The sequence below is a fragment of the Phascolarctos cinereus genome, unplaced genomic scaffold, assembly GCF_003287225.1.
Source record: "Phascolarctos cinereus isolate Bilbo 61053 unplaced genomic scaffold, phaCin_HiC Scaffold_4;HRSCAF=312, whole genome shotgun sequence".
Lineage (NCBI taxonomy): Eukaryota > Metazoa > Chordata > Mammalia > Diprotodontia > Phascolarctidae > Phascolarctos > Phascolarctos cinereus.
Window position 1 is genome coordinate 610026514 of NW_027555847.1, and position 14998 is coordinate 610041511.

Consider the following 14998-nt stretch of genomic DNA (forward strand, 5'->3'; position numbering starts at 1 on the left):
AAAACAAAACAGCCACAGAGAATGTAGTGCCATGTCCCTAGTATAGAAGGAAGTCAAGAAATACTCGTTGATTGATGGAAAACTTAAAAAAGAAATTACTGTGTGAACATGTTTGTATTACAGAGAGCTACGCTCATGTTGAGTAAGAATAACCACCACACACACCTGCCTTTTGGTGGTTGGTTGTTTTTTTTTTGCTTAGGCAATTGGGGTTAAGTGACTTGCCCAAGGTCACAGAGTTAGTAAGTGTCAATTGACTGAGGCTAGATTTGAACTCAGGTCCTCCTGACTTCAGGGCCGGTGCTCTTTCTACTGTGCAACCTAGTTGCCCCTTTCTCACTTGCCTTTTGGAATCCCTTGTTTGGAATCCCTTTAAGACATCTCAATCACCATATTTTTCATGAAGCTTGTCCTAGTCTCCTGGCTGCTCGGGGAACCCTTTTGTATATATTCCATATGTGCATGTATGTGTACATTTTGTCTCTTCCACTAGGATGTAAGTTCCTGGTGGACAGGATTTGTTTGATTTTATCTTTATATCTCTATCTATTAGCCCCATGACTCTCAATTATGAAGTGTTTAATAAATGATTGTTGATTTGATTTATTAACAAAATGCTTTTTTATCTAAATTACCTCTTAGGGGAAAAATACGAGCAAGGCATAGAACTGAGTAGCAATATAGAACTAATAGCAAAGTGTGAGTGAGAGTTGGATTATAAGAAAAGCTGAGTGCCACAGAACTGATGCTTTCAAATCGTATGTGATGACTTTGAGAGTCCCTTGGACAGTAAGGGGGTCAAATCAGTCAGTATTTAAAGAAATTAAATCAGAGGCAGCTAGGTGGTATAGTAAATAGAGTACTGGCCTTGGAGTTAGGAGGACCTGAGTTAAAATGCGGCCTCAGACCAAACACTTGACACTTACTAGCGGTGTGACCCTGGGCAAGTCACTTAACCCAAATTGCCTAAAAATAAAAAATAAAAAAAAATTTAAAAAAAAGAAATTAAATCAGGCTATTCACTAAAAGTTCAAATACTGAAGCTGTAGCTTAAATACTTTGGCAACATAATGAGAAGATAGGACTCATTAGAAAAGACCCTGATGGTGGGAAAGACTGAAGGCAAAAGGAAAAGGGGACAGCAGAGGATGAGACTGATAGATAGTATCATGGAAACAAAGAACATGAACTTGGACAGAGTTTGAGAGATAGTAGAAGATAGAAGGGCCTAGTGTGTTATGGTCCATGGGGTCACAAATAGTTGAACAACACACAGAGCTGAGAGCTCACAAGCTCCTTTTTTAGGCACAGAATACAACGACAAAAAGAAAAATCATTTCTTTGGTCTCATTTCTCTATTCTTCATCTCCTCAGGAGCATCTACCATCTATCTCCTCCCTTTTCCCAAGACTTCTTGGAGCCAATTTGATTTGCTTATATCTTTTTTCCCCCATTCTAACACTTTCATATTTCTTTTATCAGCAATAAATTCTGCCCTTTCTTCCAGGCCAGCTCTAAAACAAAGTTGTTTGTTATAAATCCCATACTTAATAACCTTCTGACCATGCCAGGCAGAATCAGAATTCTCTCCCTTGAGCCAGATTTTTAGTTCTTGAAAAGGTACTGGATTTAACATAAGATTTATGGACACATAGCTCTTCGGAATTTCCACCCCACTTATGCCTTTGTAGAGTGCTATCCATTTTTCCACAGCACTATACTTTTTCAAGTTTAATTTCAAAGTCTTCACAAGTCTGATTCTACCTAAATCATTTATTTCTTTGACATGTACCTCTCTTCCTTCTCATTCACTGCAGACAAGCAATTCTTTCCTCTGTCCATCGTAGCACTTCTATCACTGTTTCGTATTTTAGATGTTGATATCCTTGAAGCCAATTTTTACTGGGCATTTCTTAATTTATAGTAACTGATTTTTCCAGGCATTTCTCTTTAGTCACTTACAGTCTTGTGGAAACAAAACTTGGCTGATAGGTGGACTACATAAAGATGTTTCTCCCTTTTGCCAAATGAAGTGATATTCCAGCACTTGCAAAGTTAATCATTTAACTAGGGGGTCTTTCATCAGCTATTCTGTTGATTAACATATATGCCACTTTTTTTTGAAGGAGTTATGTCTTTGAGGCCTAGAGCATGATTGGCATGGTAATTATTAAAATGTGCTGTTTCATAAAACCAATTTCTGCAAGAGATGATTCAGTTGAAATGGTTAAAGGAAATATAGATTTCTTGATTACTCAGAGTTCCTGACTCACTGCTTGATCCATTGATATTCTGTGTGTAACAAGGTAATTGATTAAGAACATATCACAAAGCTATGAAAAGAGGACATTCTACCAACTATTCAATTTATACACATTTATTTTGGGGAAGATTGGTGAGGGAAAGAAATTATCATACTTTCCTCACTAGTATCCTAAGACTAAGATTGTAGATCACTAAAATTTTCTTTTAATATATCTGTTTTAGGGTTTTTTAGATGAATATTGGGAGAGGCACAAAGATCTGGGCTGTTTGACAGATTGACTTTTGTCCTCAGTAAGACAGCTAAATTTAATGACCTTAGGTTTGAGTTTCAAGGAACAAGAAACCTGAACATGATCTGATTGAGCAAAAGGTAGCTTTAAGATGAAACTCTGGATGGCAAAGTTCCAAAAAGGTTCTTTCTAATACTTCCCCAGACTTTCATGCAGAGACAAAAGGAGACTCATAATTCATAATGCAGATACATATTTTTTCTTGGAACATATTAGATTTTTCCTATTTAACTTCTCAAGCTGGTAGACCATTAGTTGTTCAAGAGGTCTGTAAAATTGCTAATGGAATTAGCAATGGAAGTACCTTCACATTAATTGTAACTGACCTTGAAATAGATACCATCATATTCTAAGCAGACATGCATTTATAGATATGATACTTTTGGCCAGATCTGGATCTTTAACTGGGGGCTGTAACCTCTCCCCGTGAAAGGTGCTTACTCACTGGGAAATGTATGATTAGTTATTCTTTTTCAAACAAACTGGATTTTTAACTATCAAAATGTGAGATTTCAAGATAATGTCAATGATGAAAACATGTTCTTAAATTTCAAATCTAATTCAGTGTGCATTTAGCAAGTGCTTACTAGGGTTAAGTCACTATGCTAGATGCTGAGGATGCAAAGGCAAAACTAAAATGAACCTCTTCCCTTAAGGAACTTAAATTCTACTGTGAAGTGGGATTGAATTGCAGGGGTGGGGAAACCTGAGGCCTTGAGGCCACATGTGGCCCTCTAGGTCCTCAAGTGTGGCCCTTTGACTGAATCCAAACTTCACAGAACAAATCCCTTTGATAAAAGGATTTTTTCTGTAAAAGTTGGACTCAGTCACAAGGCTGCACCCAAGGACCCAGGCAAGGCCGCAGGTTCCCCACCCCTGGAAGGCATAACACAGCAGGTAAATAGGTAGGTACAATTCTTTTCACACCATGACTTTCCCAGCATGGTTTTGATATGTCATGGGTCCACATAAAAAAATTAAATGGGAATTTTTTTGGAGTTTTGCAGAAGCCACAGATGACATGTGAAGGCCAGCAGATGACACAGAAAAAGTTTAGAAACTCAGAAATGCATAAAGTATATGTATAGTATTATATAAAAGCAATCTAAATTTTACAATAAGGTGGTGTAAACACCCCATAAAAGAAAAATTAAGAAAATTCAGACTTCTTCTCTGGTATGAAGGGAGGGCCAAAAAAATTTACTCAGATTTTCCAGACTGTGGGATGCCTCATCCTTAATGTCAGCAACATGGAAAGTATAACTCTGTGTGTGTGTGTGTGTGTGTGTGTGTGTGTGTGTGTATTATAGAAAGTATTAGCATCTAGGATGATTGAGAAGAACTTCCTATAAGAGGTGGTAACTTGTCCTGAGACTTGGGGTTAGAGATTCTAAGAAGTAGAGGTGAGGAAGATAAGCATTCCAGGTATAGGGGAGAGCCCATGCAAAAGGCCAAGGACACATTTAGGAGAGTAAGTAGGTTGGTTTGGTTGAAATGTAGAATATAGCAAGAGCAGTTGTATGAAATAAGCCAGAAAGAAAGCTCATGAGTTCTGTGACAGCGGACACTGCTTTTCCCCCCTGCTTGTTTTTGGTTTTGTTTTGTTCATTTTTTGCCTTTCTTACTATCCCCAGTACTAAGCACAGTGTCTGCCACATAGTATTTACTAGGTGTTTAATAAAATAACTTATTGAATTGACTTAAGATGAGAGGCTTTAAATGCCAAGTTAAAGAGTTTGCATTTTATCATAAATGCATATCTCAAACTCATTATTTCCATTTCTTGATCCACAATAACTAAAGTAATCTTTGCAAATGTCCCCAGTCCCTTTGGAAAAAAAAATTATTCTTCATAAGTCATGCAGTTTTCATAAATAATTTTCAGGGGCAGCTAGGTGGCACAGTGGACAGAGCGCTGGCCCTGAAGTCAGGAGGACCTAAGTTCAAATACGACCTCAGACCAACACTTGACACTTACTAGCTGTGTCACTGGGCAAGTCACTTAACCCCAACTGCCTAAAAAAAAGATCCACATAAACATAAATAATTTTCAAGAGTTTACAAACTAGTTGGGAAACATATTGAATGATACACTGAACAATACGAGACTATATAGCAATGGACTACTTTCTGTTAAATAAAAGATGAATTTTTTAGGACTTCAAAGCAAGCTGAATCTAGGTTTGAAGGCCAGATGGAAGGTATGGGGATTGAGAAAGTTGGGTAGGATTCTTAGACTAGAGGAGGGAAATCCATCTGAGTGACAACATGGAATCAAGAATATCTATGGAATGTTAAAGGAACAGTTATGAAATCATCCTGACTGAAGTAGAAAGGGAATATTGTAGCATGGGGAAGGTGGGGAGAGGGGAGGGTGGGAATGAGGCAGACTAGGTAACAATGGATGATGGAGGGCCTTTAATTCCAGACTAAGGAGGTTTGAGAGGATGTGAAAAGAAAGACGAGTCTTCGAAGGGTTTTGAACAGAGGCAATTAGGCAGAGTAGATTCTTTGAAGTCTCATTCTCTTTCTTGTTGTGCTATTTTCTATTCCTTTTTCCTAACTAGTTTAAGAAGAGGTAACAGCAATCCATTAAGTGGAACCTCACAAAAAGTAGATTCATAAAATGTTACATCTGGAGGAGACCTTGAAGATCATCATGGCTCAATACATTCATTTTATAAATATTGTCAAGGTAGACTAAAATAAATAGAACTCTTTAGTACCAAAAGATAAAACAGATAAAATTGCATCAAAGAATCATATCATTTTTTAAAAAGTCAGACATATAATTTTATTGCTATGGAAAATTACTGATAAGGAAATTTTCCCTACCAATGCAGACTGACCCCTGCTCTATAATTTACAGTCTTAAAAGCATCGTCTGGGGACACTGAGAGACCAAATGACTTTCCCAGGGTTGTTTAGTAAATATGTTTCAGAGGTGGGACTTGACCCTGGATCTTTCTGACTCCAAAGTTAGCTATCCAAATACCATACAATGCTGCCTATATTGGTAGAGACTTGTAAAGAACAATTCAATTCAATAAAAAATTTATTAGGCATCTATTATATGTTGTTGAGTCGTCTCAAGAGTATCTGACCCCATTTGGGGTTTTCTTGGAGTGGTTTGGATTACTGGAGTGGTTTGCCATTTCCTTCTCCAGTTCACTTCACAGATGAAGAACCTTAGTTCTGGGTTAAGAGGTTTGGGTTAAGGTTTGGCACACAGGGTTAAGAGATTTGCCCAGTTAACAAGTGTCATACGTGAACTCCAGCCTTTGACTCCAGGGCTTATGCTGTGTCACCTAGCTACTGTGGGAATACAAAAAGAGGCAAAAGACAGTCCCTGCCCTCAAGGAGTTTATAATCTAATGGGGGGGGAGACAACTTGGAAACAAATATACTATTCACAAAATAAATAAGAGAGAAAGCACTGGATTTGAGAGGGATTAGGGAAAGCTTTTGGTAGAAAGTGCAATGTAAATTGGGACTTAAAGAAAGCCCTAGAGATAAGTAGTGGGAACTAAGGAGGGAAGGCATTCCAGGCATGGGGGATAGGCAGAGAAAATGACTAGAGACAAGAAAAGTGGTGCCTTGTTCTTGGCACAGCCAGTAGGCTAGTGTCATTGGATTTGAAGAGTATGTGTTAGTGACTAAGCTGCCAGTAAGACTGGAAGGGGAAGGAGGGAGCTAGGCTGTGAAGACCTTTGAATATCAAAGCATTTTGAATTTGCTCCTGGAAGCAATAGGAAGCCAATGGAAATTAGAGAGAGAGAGAGAGAGAGAGAGAGAGAGAGAGAGAGAGAGAAGAGAGAGAGAGAGAGAGAAGAGACTGGGTCTCCCTGTCTCCTTCAGGGTTCAACAGCCATACATGGGACCAATTCTACTACTGATTAGCATGGAATCTTCCACCTGCTCTGTTTCTAACCTGGGTCTTTTTGCTCCTCTTTAGATAGCTTAGTGCCTCTTCCCCCAATATCCGAATTCCAAGGGGCTCACAATACCTTAGTATCATTAGCCTTCAGAGCCAATCTTGTGGTCTCTCTGTAATCCTGCCCCCCAACCCTTACTGTTGCTGCACCTGGAACCCATTGTTCTGACCAGATGTCACCATTCCCCAGGCCTCCCCAGCCTTCTCTATGAATTTTTGGTTGTTATGCAAAACAACTTATGTAATTGATTTGTGAGGCTGTGTCTTCCATAAAACACCATCCCTGTGGAACTGTATTTAAATTCTGCCCCCCTCTGCCCGTTCTTCACACTCTAGTACTACTGTGCTGTGCAGTGTCTAGAATTGCAGTTCCCTTCCTTTCATACTTTGGTAGTCTTCTTTATTTCAGGTTGACATTTCTTGTGTTAGAAGTGGAATTCAAAGATTCCTGCCCAGCCAGCTAGTTGCCATTTTCAACTTTGGACACTTGGTATCAGCATGGACCCTTTGTGTCCAGTCCAGATTCGACCTGGTGGTTCAGGTTGAATAAGTGGTCTCTCAAATTCTTGAACTCTCATCTCTTTTGGATGAATCCTGGCTCTTTGATTAAGGGTTTGATAAAGACCTATCAGAAATTTTGGGTCCCTTCCGACAGGTCCCCCTAAAGGAACAATTAGCAGACACATGTTTTATAATTATGGACCGTTCTCACAGGGCCCTCTAAAGGGTGAGCTGCCAGGTATATGTTTTGTAATTGTTGACCAAGAATCTAGTCAGGGGTGGGGAACCTCTGGCCTCGAGGCCACATGTGGCCCTCTAGGTCCTCAAGTGCAGCCCTTTGACTGAATCCAAACTTCACAGAACAAATCCCCTTAAAAAAGGATTTGTTCTGTAAAACTTGGACTCAGTTAAAATGCTGTACAAGGACCTAGAAGGCCACATGCCTTGAAGCTGCAGGTTCCCCACTCCTGACTAGATTAATTGGCAAAAACTGACCAAGTCTGAGACCCATCACTTGTGGCCACAATGAGATTCTTTTTGATTGAAACATAATCAACTTTCTATGATCTTCCCTAAAATTAAGGGCCCAGAATGGGATGCCTTATTTTCAGTGACTTCTTGAGACAACCAAGTGGGAATCTCTGTGTGTGTGTGTGTGTGTGTGTGTGTGTGTGTGTGTGTGTGTGTGTATGTGTGTGTGTGTGTGCGCGTGAGAGAGAGAGAGAGAGAGAGAGAGAGAGAGAGAGAGAGAGAGAGAGAGAAAGCATGGCTTCTGGACACATCTAGTAAGGACCAAATTATAGCAACATGCTTATGCAAAAGCTGGTAACTGAAAAGCCTTGCTAGTGAGGAAATATTGGGGCCCACTGTCTTACAGATGTCATCTGTTTTTTGTTTGTTTGTTTGCTTTTTGTCCACGTTTTTGTGTCTCTCAGAGTCTGTGTAAATGCAACTGTGCACAAGGAGCTTAGAAGGAAAACACTTTACCAGCAAATCTAATTCTTTATGTCTTGTGATTTACTTTTTTAGTGCTTTAAACCTTCAGAACAAGTTTCTCCTCTTTGTATTTCAGAAATCTGAATGAAAAAAAGCTGAAGCTCACCTTTTAAATGTTATCTCCTGGTTCATGAAAAAGAAAAAAAAACTTCGTTTTAATCAGACTCTAATTGAATACTTGGGAGTTTTATAAATTAAAGTGAAGTAGAAATCAATTTAGAAATAACCTTTGTAATGGAGCATGTTTTGTTCTTAGAAATTTTATTGTAAATTATATGAGATGAGACTCCTATCCATTTTATAATAGATTATGTATTTGATTTTTTTGAGAACTATTTTGCTTCTTGCCCATAAAGAGGGAAGCTCAAATAAGCAAATTGAAATTTACATGAAATTTGTTTGGATTATTGCTTTATACTAAAGTGTATTTGTTATTTGAATAAACCAAATTTTTGTAAGCTGTTGAAATTTTTATAATTGTGGAAAACATCTTAAAGGACTTTTGGTGCTTACCAGTAAAGTTACAACTCTTTAATAAGTCATTGGTTTTGTTTAACAACAATGTATACTAAATTTTTGTGGAGGAATTCAATAAAATAGAGATTAGAGAACAATCGTGTGAAATGCTATTGGAATATGAAAAAAAGAAGAAAGGTGTAGGTTTTCAGAAAATGTACAAACAGGAAAAAAAGGTTTAAGTATATTGAAAGAAAGGTTTGAGGGAAGTTTAGGCTTCTTTTAAGTGGGAAGGTTGTGTGAAATTTTATAGAAACTATAGTAATAACAATTGCAGCTTGATTTGAAAGTAAATAGAGAAAAGTTAGAGAAAGCTATGAGTAAACTGAAAACACTGGGTTCTTTCTGAGCTTTTAAATGTCGCCATCAATAATTTTAAAACTTAGGTTTGAACTAAATTAAACTGTGTATGTATATGTATATATACACGAACTTACACACACACACACACACACACACACACACACACACACACACACACACGAAATAAACATATATAAGCCTCCTCCCCTGCCCTGGCCCCAAAACAAACATATATATAAGCCCCACACAAAGGTACCTCAAACTCTCTTCCATACAGAAACATTAGTAAAGGGCATCCTTATGTTGAAGAGACATTGCCTTTCAGATTCTTGTTTTTTGTACATCTATGCAGGAACTTTTGCTTTAAAAATACTCTACATCGTTCTATGGTTGAACAACTGGTTGGTCTGGGAAATGTTTTGTTCTTTCTATAACTACGTGACATCATGGGAAATAGGGTTTTATTATAAAATGAGTTTTGTTTTGCCTCGTGTGCAGTCATTCCTCATCAATGGACAGTAAAACTTTCACTGTGTATCCTGATCTATGGAATGCTATTGCAGTTGGCCTGATTTCAATGCTAGGAGATTGACTTTAACTGAAAAACTGGTTATTGTGCAATGAAATAATAGTTGACTTAGAATAAATTACAAATTATAAAAAGAATAACAACAACCTGACCTCTCTGTTAAAAATAGCTTTTGATGTGGACATTTTCGAAATGTATTAAAGATCCATGAATATGTCTGCACTCAATAAATTTAATTTCAAAACTTCACAATTCTAAGGTAAAATATGGTTTGAAAATACAAATGCTAAGATTCTCTATTTCCTCCCCTAAGTTTCAGATATGTTGAAATCATTTGATGTCTATTATGTTAAATTTATATACATATATACAAACATATGCACGTACATAAATATATATAATTGCAATCCAAGGCTATTTCTACACTAGGCAAACATCTAGATTTCTATTTGTTATTATTTTCAAGGCATCTCTAAACTCAAAGAAGAGCACAGCAGGAAATAAACATAATTAATTGTCTTAGTTGCTAAAAAACTAAGATAATAAAAACTGAGATTTTCTAAATAAAAAAAGGAATAGAGGGGTTTGAAAACAGCAATACATTTATTTCAGTTAAGGAAATACAACTAAAAAAAATCAGTCAGAGGATCCATTTCTATTCAATGCGCTCAATTCAGTTGGTTGCACTTTTACTGCAATTTTTAGTACTCTCCTAGTTATCAAGAGAATATTTAGTACTTTCTGTTCTAGTACCTTTGTAAAATTCCTTCCACTACTCTCTGTCTCACCTGCCTTCTCCAGCTCCCAAGGTCTCCAAGCCTTCCTATCCTTAAATGATTTCAAGAAGTGTCTTCCAGTATTTGGTTTCAGTATCTAATTTAAAAAATTAAACTAATATTTTGTTTTATATCCCTTGGAAAGGTATATATTTCTGACTATATTTACCTACTTAAAGCAATTTGCTGCAATAGACTTATTCAACACTATTGGTTACATGATTTAGACAGATGAATAAAACAGTATATCCTTGGCCAGAATGGAATACTAACATGAAATAGACAGCCCTCACAGTATGTAATAATGTGTTACCAAGGACTATCTCCAAATGAATGTTCCCTAAATTAAATTCCATTTACATTTCATTGGCAGTAAAAATTAAAACACAGGGAGAAAGTATGGTCATAATAGCATTTAAATGCATAATGTTCTCTGTATAGAAAAGCATGTGCATCCTTACCCATGCAATTCAAAAGACAACTCCACAGATGGTGTTTATGAGTCTAGCTGAAAAGGCAGATGTTTGACCTCCAGTCCTTTTTCCCACACATATGGTCTGTACTCTGGTTAGTTTCTCTGGCTGCTTGTTCTTGGGAGATCCTACCACTATCTCATAGTTCTGCCTCTCAGGCTATACAATGACTGCTCAACAATTAACTACCTCAAGCCTGTTTGCCAGGAAGGGAAAATATGTTGTTGTCATTTCTCACCAATTAATACCTAGGGCTATTTTGTTAAATTTGTTATACTACATCCTTGAGCTATAAAATTTACACAACATTGTCTATAGTTGACCCACCTTAGGTGATCATGCAACAATTTAGAGATCCTAAGTGCAAATTATTAATTCATTTATTCAACAAACATTTATTAGACATTCAAAAGATACAATCCAGAGAGGTAGCATGGAATAGGAAAGAGCCAACTGCAAAGTCAGAAACATCTGGGTTCAGTTTTTAACCTTTGCCATATATTAGCTTTGTGACCCGGCACCAATTCCTTAACTTCTCAGTCCCAGGAAACTCTAACACAGACCTAAACAACTGATAAACTTCTGGCCACGGATAGGTTAGACTGATGATGATTGATTGCCACAGTAACAAACAGGAGAGCGTGCAGTGGCAATCCTACATTTTTCATGGGGCTCCCAAAATCCTTTGGCAGGCTGCAAGCTACCTGTGGGCCTTATGTTGTGCAAGTCTGCTCTAACATTTAAGCTGCAGAGTTACTGTTGATCTGCATTGGTAGGATTTTCCTCAACAGCAGTATTACAAACCAGTGAAATCACAGGCTTGTTGAAAAGCAAAAAAAATATACAAATATGACCCAAATCATTCACTAAATATTATACTGAACTTAATCACTGGGCTGAAGAGAGCAGATATGACTGTATTAAATAGATGAAAAACTCTTTTAGGACCTACCGATGGGGAAAGGCTTTGAGTAAGAGCCTACTGAGGACTACGTCTCTTATCTAAGGATCAAATCAACTAGGTATAAAGAGGCTCAATATAGGAGAGTTAGCCATCATTTGTAATTTGGGGATATATAAAAATTCATGAAACTAGTGAAAAGATGCCTTGATGGAAGGATTGCACACACACACACACACACACACACACACACACACACACGCACACACACAAAACAAGCAAACAAAAGAACTCAAAAAACCCCATATATCCTCAAAGCACTTTAAGATATACAATTAAATATAAGACAAATGAATTTTAAGGTAGAAAAAAATGAAACTCGTACTATTCTCTTATTTTTCTCTCCACTCTATATTTATTTTTCAAGAATCTATGATTTCATCAGTTTAGGGACTAGCTCCAGTGGCACAATTGGAATTCTTCTGTGTTTAAGCAGACTTTCTTTATAAGAATTCTGGCAGAATAAATAAAAGCAAAAACACCTAGTCACCAACTTACTAGTGGACTCACCTTCTGCCTTCATTATGTATTACTATATACTAATCATAATTGCTCTTTTCCCACTGAACTCCTTTCCTCATCCCACCAGCATCCTACCTCTAGGTGATAGTCTTCCTCAAATCTATGCACAAACATATAATAACATAGGAAGAAAGAAAGGAAAATAAATTACTATCCAGAAAGAACAGAACCAAATTAAATTCTCCCTTAAAGAACAGCAATGTAATTCAACCTTATCCTTATTTTATATGATGTTGCAGAAAGTTACTTTTAACATCAGTGAGCTATCTACACTTCAGGATCTTAATGTGATCTGCTCTTTCCATTTCATATTAGGTAAACTACGTAGATGGTGGGAAAAATGGTGTTGAAATTAATATGACATATATTTGTTTGTTTGTGTGTTTCAAGAGTCTCCCTATCTTGCTAGGGCTGGAAACATAGAGACAATCACTCATAGGTCTAATTGCACTAGTGTTCAGCACAAAAGCTTTATAAAACCTGCTCTATTTTTCTCAGTGTAGGCCAGTTTATATGTCCTCAGGCATATCTCCACTCTGTCTTTGGGGGACTCACCATTGTGGTGCCAGACTTGGTATAGATACCTGATTAGCATCAGTCTTACTGTAGGTCAGAACACAGGTGGCACAGTGCATAGAATGCAGGCTCTGAAGACAGGAAGACTCATCTTCCTGAGTTCAAATCTGGCCTCAGATACTTCCAAGTTCTGTGACTCTGGGCAAATCACTTAACCCTGTTTGCCTCAGTTTCCTTATCCATAAAATGAGCTGGAAAAGGAAATAGCAAACCACTCTAGTATTTTTTGCCAAGAAATTTGTCCCCAAATGGGGGCACAAGAAGTGTGACACAATTGAAATGCGAGCTGTGAGCTCTTCCACACAGCCTGCACTTGCCCCCCCTTGCCTTCAGGTGTGGCGTCACTTGCTCTCTCTCTTAAGGGTTTCAACTTGCCACTTCAAAGTTCACCATGGATGATGATATTGCTGCTCTCTTTGACAATGGCTCTGGAAGGTGCAAAGCTGGCTTTGCAGGAGATGATGCCCCTTGGGCTGTCTTCCCTTCCATTGTTGGGCACCCCAGTCATCAGGTTGTGATGGTAGGTATGAGTTAGAATGACAGCTATATGAGGGATGAGGCCTAGAGCAAGAGAGGTATTTTGACCCTGAAGTACCCCATTGAACATGCTATTGTCACCAACTGGGATGACATGGAGAAGACGTGGCATCATACTTTCTACAATGAGCTCCATGTGGCCCCTGAAGAGACCTCTGTGCTGCTTACAGAAGTCTCCCTGAACCCCAAAGCCAACAGAGAAAAGATGACTCAGATTATGTTTGAGATCTTCAATGCCCAAGCCACGTACATTGCCATCCAGGCTGTGCTGTCCCTGGATGCCTCTGGTTGTGCTATTGATATTGTGATGGACTCTGGAGATGGACTGTGCCCATCTATGAAAGTTATGCCCTTCCTCATGCCATCCACCATCTGGATCTGTCTGGCCAAGATCTGATGGACTACCTCATGAAGATCCTGACCGAGAGAGGGTACAGTTTCACTACCACAGTGGAGAGGGAAATCGTGCGTGATATCAAGGTGAAGCTGTGTTATGTCACTCGAGACTTTGAGCAAGAGAATGCCATTGCTGCATCTAGCTCCTCTCTGGAAAAAAGGCTATGAGCTCCCTAATGGTCAGGTTATCACCATTGGCAACAAGAGGTTCTAATGCCCAGAAACTCTCTTCCAACCATCTTTCTTAGGTATGGAATCCTGTGGAATCCATGAAACTACCCTCAACTCAATTATGAAGTGTGATGTTGAAATCTGTAAGAATTTGTATGCTAATACTGTATTGTCTGGTAGTATTGCCATGGAAACAGGAATTGCTGACATGATGCAGAAGGAAATTACAGCCCTAGCTCCCAGCACAATAAAAATGAAGATCATTGCCCCACCTGGGAGCAGATATATCCTAACATCTTTCTACCTTCCAGCAGGATCAACAAGCAGGAGTATGATGAATCTGGGCCCTCCATTGTCCATCATAAATGCTGCCAAATGGACTGAGTTTGTTTTGTTTTGTTTCGTTTTGTTCTGTTTTGTTTTGTCAAAGGGTGTGACATGATAATTGCCAACATGATAATTGCCCCCCTTCCCCCCTGGCCAAATGACGTGAGATTGGCATGGCTTTTTTTGGGGGGGGGTGCTTGACTCAGGATTTAAAAGCTGGAAGGGTGAAAGTGATGAGCAATCTAAGTATGTTGGAGGCAAACATCCCCAAAGTTCTACAGTGCATCTTCAGGACTCTGACTGAACATTTTTTTAAATAACCATTCCAAGTATTGTATAATGCATTGTTGAAGAGTTGCAATCCTCTATGAAGGCTGTCCTCTGCTAGAGCAAAGGAGCTATGTAACGAAAATTCAGATGGGGAGGGGGGGAAGGGGGAAAGTGCTAGTACTGCTTTATGTGTAAATTATGTAATCCTTTAAAAAAAAACTTTTTATATCTTCACCTTAATATTTGTTCCTTCTTTTTTTTAAAATTGTCAGCCATAATGAATGACCCCTAAATTCCCTCCTGGCCCCCATCATAGATGTGAATGAAGACTTTACAGTCTCCCTGCAAGTTTTATGACATTGGTACCAGTACTTGGGCAAGGGGAGGAGCTTTACCTGTACATTGACTTAAGACCTGTTCAAATAAAAGTGCACACATTGAAGGAAAAAAAAAACCACCAAACGCTCAGAACCCTCAAGCTCAGATGATCCACCAACCTCAGCCTCCCTAGCTGTAACAGGGACTGGAGGCATACCCTATCATGCCTAATGACATTGTTCTGGGTCATTTTTCTACTTAATATGGAGTTTTATGCTAACCACTGCATTTCAGCTTTCCAAAGGTGGATGAAAGGAATACTTTCAATTCCACAAAC

At 38.4% G+C, this 14998-nt stretch overlaps 1 pseudogene; it reads left to right on the forward strand.

The window, feature by feature from the left end:
- Positions 1-13033: 13033 nt before the first annotated feature.
- The window catches only part of LOC144456581 (actin, cytoplasmic 1 pseudogene), a 69406-nt pseudogene continuing 67441 nt past the window's right edge, over positions 13034-14998 (forward strand).